Source organism: Rosa chinensis, chromosome 4 (assembly GCF_002994745.2).
Source record: "Rosa chinensis cultivar Old Blush chromosome 4, RchiOBHm-V2, whole genome shotgun sequence".
NCBI lineage: Eukaryota > Viridiplantae > Streptophyta > Magnoliopsida > Rosales > Rosaceae > Rosa > Rosa chinensis.
In genome coordinates this window covers 3429665-3435664 of record NC_037091.1, presented here as the reverse complement: position 1 = coordinate 3435664, position 6000 = coordinate 3429665, and the positions used below count along the sequence as shown (strand labels likewise).

General features: G+C 42.5%; 1 pseudogene; it reads right to left on the bottom strand.

The window, feature by feature from the left end:
• Positions 1-230: 230 nt before the first annotated feature.
• Positions 231-3941, bottom strand: LOC112198469 (annotated as a pseudogene).
• Between the last annotated feature and the right edge of the window lie 2059 nt (positions 3942-6000).

Genomic DNA, 6000 nt, shown 5'->3' with positions numbered 1-6000 from the left:
TTGATCATTATTGATTGAGAAAGCTTGGACGTAATCAGCCAAACCTTGTTGTATCTCTTGCTGGGAAGTTGAAGTAATGATTGAGGAAGTGTCCTCACAGCTCTTCTAAGGTGTTTTCCAGAGTCAGTGATTAGCTGCCAAGGAAAATGAACTTCAATGTTGACTTTTTTATTTTATTTTTTTTGGGGCCATGGAACTATGGAGGACGAGCTTCATTATTGATTCCTGGGACCTGTTAATGTTGACTTGTGCGGTTATGTTTCTTCCACATTCATTTGGTTAAGTTTGCATTTTCAGATTACAAATATAGATCTAAGCATTCTCCATTCTACATTATATATTTATATAATGATTTTCAATACTAGCACAACCGATATCTAACATAGCCAAATCAAATGCTTAAATTCTGATACAGCCCACATCTCTAATCTACATATCCACAGCTTATCTCCAATAATGCATGATGCTTCCAGCCCAGAGTTTCTTTCACATCAATGAAGAGAAATGGAATTGCTTGATTGAAGATTGTTTACAGTAGGATGCAATTTATACAACAAGTCAACAACTGATAAAGACCTAGCTACTACTGGACAATGGGTCACATGTGCTTTCTGAAGGAGTTGTCTGTTGTACAATTGAAGTGTGTGGTTTGGGTGAAGTCTGGAGCTGACATATAACAACAAAGAACTGGTTTCTTGTACTATTGAGACAGTGCACGAGTTGTCTCCTCTTGTGGGGAAGAATTCCAGATAGTTCCTTTGGGTAAGGATTGCCTATGTGCATCCTCATTGCTGAGGCTGCTGTGGTGATCATCTTGATGTGAGAGTATAGTGTTATCAATCAAAGTTTAACTGGAGTTCTTATATATCTTCACTTCCAGATAGCTGACAATAGGTTTCTGTGGAACAGGTAGACACTTAACAACCCAACCGAGTGGCCAAGAGATGGCCGCAATTCCAAGACATGCACCCCATTGCTCCCAATTCAACCTCTCTGTATCTGCGTATTTGTTCAGAAGTTCCACCATCACAAGCTGCAGAATAATTATTAATGCAATGATCCCCAAAAAGATTTTGTTGGTGAGCAGTCCCTTGAAAACATTCTTCTTCTCAAGCTTTCTTGCGTTGAATTCATTGAAGACCTGGCAGAGAGCAAACGTGTTAAAGATCAAGGTATCTTGTACCTTATCATCTACACCAAAGATTGTGTTGCCCCTGAATCGTAAGGTCAATACTACTGCTATCTGGTACAGAGCTTGAGGTAAAAGGTTCCTCCACATGATGTTGGTGATGAGAGGCTCCGTTCTTCTCACAGGTGGATTCTCCATGAGTTCTTTTGTAGGTTTGTCTGTCGCAAGGGCCAGAGCACCGAGTGTGTCCATAATCAAGTTCACCCACAATAATTGAACTGCTGTTAAGGGCACCTTACTTGCTGAAACTGCTGCCACAAAGTTGATCACAAGAGCTGCAACATTGACAGTGAGTTGGAATTGAATGAACTTTTGGATGTTATTGTACACACATCTTCCCCACATCAAAACTGTGGCCACTGAAGCAAAATCGTCATCCATGATCACAATGTCTGAGCTATCTTTCGCAACTTCAGTGCCTTGCATCCCCATAGAGAGACCTATGTCAGCTTCTTTCAATGCAGGAGCATCATTTGTGCCATCACCAGTCACTGCAACTACATGACCTTTCTGCTTCAAGCATTGCACCATAAGAAGCTTATCAGAAGGGGATGACCTTGCCATGACACGGATATTGTCTACTTTCTGCATTCTCTCTTCTGGTGTGTAGTTCCGAAATTGCACACCCTCTATCACAGCATCATTGGTCTTGTCCTCCTCAGGCTTGAGTATCCCACATTCTGTGGCTATCGATTTTGCAGTAAAAATGTTGTCCCCTGTGATCATTTTGATGTTTACCCCGGCATGTTGACAGTCCTCGACAGCTTTCTTCACTCCTGGCCGACATGGATCTTTAAGACCCACAAGTCCTAATAGGGTCAAGCCATTGTCTTTTAGCAAAGTCTTATGATGTTCTGGATCCACTTGCTCCTCTGCAGATACTTCTTTGTGTGCAAATGCAATGCATCGGAGGCTACTAGCTGCCATACCTTGAATAATATGCTCAAGTTTTTCCTTTGCATCGTCATCCATATCTTTTATATGTCCAGAGGCATTGTGGTAACTGTTGCACATTGCTAGTATCACCTCCGCAGCTCCTTTCCAATGTACTTGCATTGTGTTGTCTGTCTTCCTCTTGATCAAAATACCACTTCTTTTCTTGTGTGAATTGAAGGCTTCAACATCTTGAATGATAGAATTGTTTTTCAATTCCTCCATGTCCATATGCAGGTCCAAAGATGCCCATGAAAGAATGGCTTTTTCAGTAGGACTGCCTGAAAATACAAATCCAGATCCTGAAATGTGCCTAGAACCGGTTGTGTTCATAGCAACCCCTTCTTGAATCAAGCTAATTAGAAGACGGGACGAAATTGATGAGTAGACTTCTTCCACGGGCTTTTCACCTATCCAGAACTTGGCCACCTTCATCTGGTTCATCGTGAGAGTTCCTGTTTTATCAGTGCAAATGGTGGTAGCAGAGCCCATAATCTCACAAGAAGAGAGTTTCCTAACCATTGCTTTATCAGCCATCATTCTCTTCATAGCATAACAGAGAGTAATCGTCATGGCAACTGGTAAACCTTCTGGAATTGCAGCCACAACAATTGTAACTGCAGTTCCTACCATCCCAATGACGGCCATTATTATGTGATTAACTTTGGTTCTGCTCCCATTGAACTCCTTTTTGCCACGTTTGTCCTTGGTTTTTCCGGTGAAGTAGTGTATCTTTGAGACTATGAGATTTGACAAAGCTACTAGCAAACCAACTATACCTATTGATGAGGCTAGTCCCCGGATGCGAGCTTGTAAAGGTGTCTGTTCACTTGTATCACTGCTGATTTGGCTCATCATTTCGCCCCATGTTGTGTTCATGCCGACGGAAGTGACAAGCATCTGAGCATGCCCGTTAACCACTTTGGTGCCAGAAAACAAGAAGGGGTTCTGGCTTTGGTTGATTTCGACATGGTCACTCTCCCCTGTCATGCTTGATTCATCTACTTCCAATGAATATCCCTTCAAGAGCAACCCATCGGCAGGAACTTGATCTCCAATCTTTAAGCAAATGACATCTCCAACCACAATTTTGAATATTGAAATCTGCACTCTCTCGCCATTTCTCACAGCTTCAATTTGGTGATTGCTACCGACTTTTGACAATTTGTCAAACTCTCTTTGCTGCCTGTAATTGCTTATGGCAGACACTGAAATCACCAGAATGACTGCGAGAAATATGCTTCCACCATCACTCCAACCTTCTCTTAATCCATGCTCTAGGATGCCCAAAGCAAGTGAAAGTGCAGCACAGCCTATAAGAATAAAAATTGTGAGGTCTTGGCATGCTTCCCACACAAAATGGAGGAACCTCTTGGCTGCTGCTATCTCGTATGTATTCGAACCAAATGCTTCAAGTCGCTGTGCAACATCGTCAGGGTCACCGCAAACTCCATGCGCTGCATCAGTTTTGAGGGCTGATGCTACTCCTTTAACCCCCCCCCCCCCAACTCTTGGAGCTGATCAAGACTTTTAACCTTAACAAGCCGAGTGAGGGTTTTTTGGTCTAGTTTGAAACCCTTGTTGTCTGACACTGACACTGACTGGAAGAATGACTGGAAGGCTCTAGAGCAGTAAATGGTGACAAACGCCGAACGCCATCTCCTTCTGTGTATGGTAAGAGGGACAACTAGATACCCCAAATATGCGGGCACAATGGCACTGGTCGTTTCAGTCATGCTTTCAGAAGCATAAGATTAAGATGGCAGAAAGGAATTGATGGTATCAGAAGTAAAGGAATTGATGGCAGTTATCACAATGCTGAATTTGTATGCTCTAACTGACCTTGGAAACTAGTGATATTTATATGTAGGAAATGACACGGTTTGTGGAAAATTAGACAGACGTGTGATGGTTATGTCTGTCACTATCATTTCCTCATTAGTAATATTCTGAGCACTTTCCATAACAGCCAAAACCCTTTCAACCGGCGCAGCAGAAATTTTGTCTGAAACTTCCCAGTGGTCGACAGGATCATGCAGAGACGTCGTAGAAGCAACAGCGACTTTAGGGAATTTAGATGTGTGAATCTCTAGCTGACAAAGACATTGATTGCCCTCGTGTATTAAAGAGGCCGGCCAAATGCACGTACACAATCATCTTCTTAGATCAAACAGTTGGTCCAAAAAGCTAGTTAGTTGCTTTGTCCCCTTTGATATATAAGTTGAAAATATAGTCTTATATATTTATTTCTTGGAAGTGACATCTTTGATCTTCTAGACGCTCAATTGTGGTAGGAAGCTACTACCCAAGAGACTCATTGAAAGTTTGAAACAACGTAGGAGTTTCAGTATGAAGAAGAATTGTAGAATCTTCAATTCGTGTGTGTGAACTGAACAAGGACTTTGGTTGGCTGAGCCCCGACCAGAATGGTGCGGTTGCCCTACAGCAACTGCCTCCCGGAGCCTTGTTTGATTGTGATTAATATCACCCGGCGAAAGCATGGTTGGACAATTCAAAATTATTGCATCTGAAACTTGGATACAATTCATATATTACTTCATTCACTTATCTTTGTTTCAATTATATGCACGGAATGTTATCACACCAATAATGATGTAGGACGAGAATGAACCTGGTTTAGCTAGAAAATTATAAAAGCAAAGAAGCGGCGTAGAATCAAGAAGAGTGATTTTGGAAAATAGATAACTCACGCGTAATGAGATTATTAGCCGCTGGAATATTCAAGAAGATTTGGTTTTGGACCTTTCGAATTACTCATACAAAAAGTCAGGTTTTGATTGAGAATTAGATTTGATCAACTTTTGGCCAGAATGTCCATTTGAGATGCATGATACTTTTCCATAATGGGAACGACGAGATCTTCAAGACTCACTTTAGTGAGGCCTAACGGATTTAGGCCAAAATATGTCGTTTGTTCTAGTAAAAACCTAATTTGTGTTTGGCCCAAACTCTAGGTTACTTGACCTAGTGGTAATAGGGTTTAATTTAGAAGAATCTAGAGATTATCTTTCCTTGTATGATTTAGACTCTATGTCTTGTAATCCTCTATATAAAGAGGCCCCTATTATCAATGAGAATACACAACGATTTTCTCTCAATTTCCGTTTCTCTAAAACACATTATCAGCACAAGCCCTAACCCTAACTTTAAAAACCAAAACCCTAAAAGCCGGAAAAAGAAAAAAAAAAAAATTTCACTGGATTAGCCTCGCTGGTGCTACCACTGCCCCTGCAGCCCCTGCATTGCAACTCAACGCTAACCGTACCAGGTTAGGCTCGCTGCCCCTGTAGCATCCACAAGCCTTCCTTGCCTTCTGCCTCTGCGAACACTCTACTTTCCCCGCGAGTGTGCGCACGCTCGCGGCATCTCCACAGCATCCTCGCGGTCCCGCGGCATCTCCGCAGCATCATTGAGACCTCGCGAATTTGCGACTCCGCAAACCCGTGCCCTCGCGACTCTGCGGACCTGCTGCCTCGCCACTCTGCGAACCTGCGACCCCGCGACTCAGCGACCACACCGCAATCCTACAAGTTTGCTCGCTTGCACTAGGACTGAATCTCGTCTCCAAATCCTATGACAAGGACCAAATACATTATGCAATCCTAAGAGGTAAACTTTTCTAAAAGTTCACGTTTTTGGAAGTTTTTATTCTTTTCTCTTCTTCTTCTCGGGGACTTGCAACCTCCTTTCTTCTACCCCCCTTTCTTCTTCATAGGGGAGACCAAATAGCCGAACTGTGGGGGTTCATGGTCGCTCCAAGCTTAGAGCTTGTAGAGTCCTCCAAACTTAGAGTTTGTTGAGAAGAAAAATGATCGACCACATACTTCATTGTTTCGATCTAATCCAAAACCCCTCTT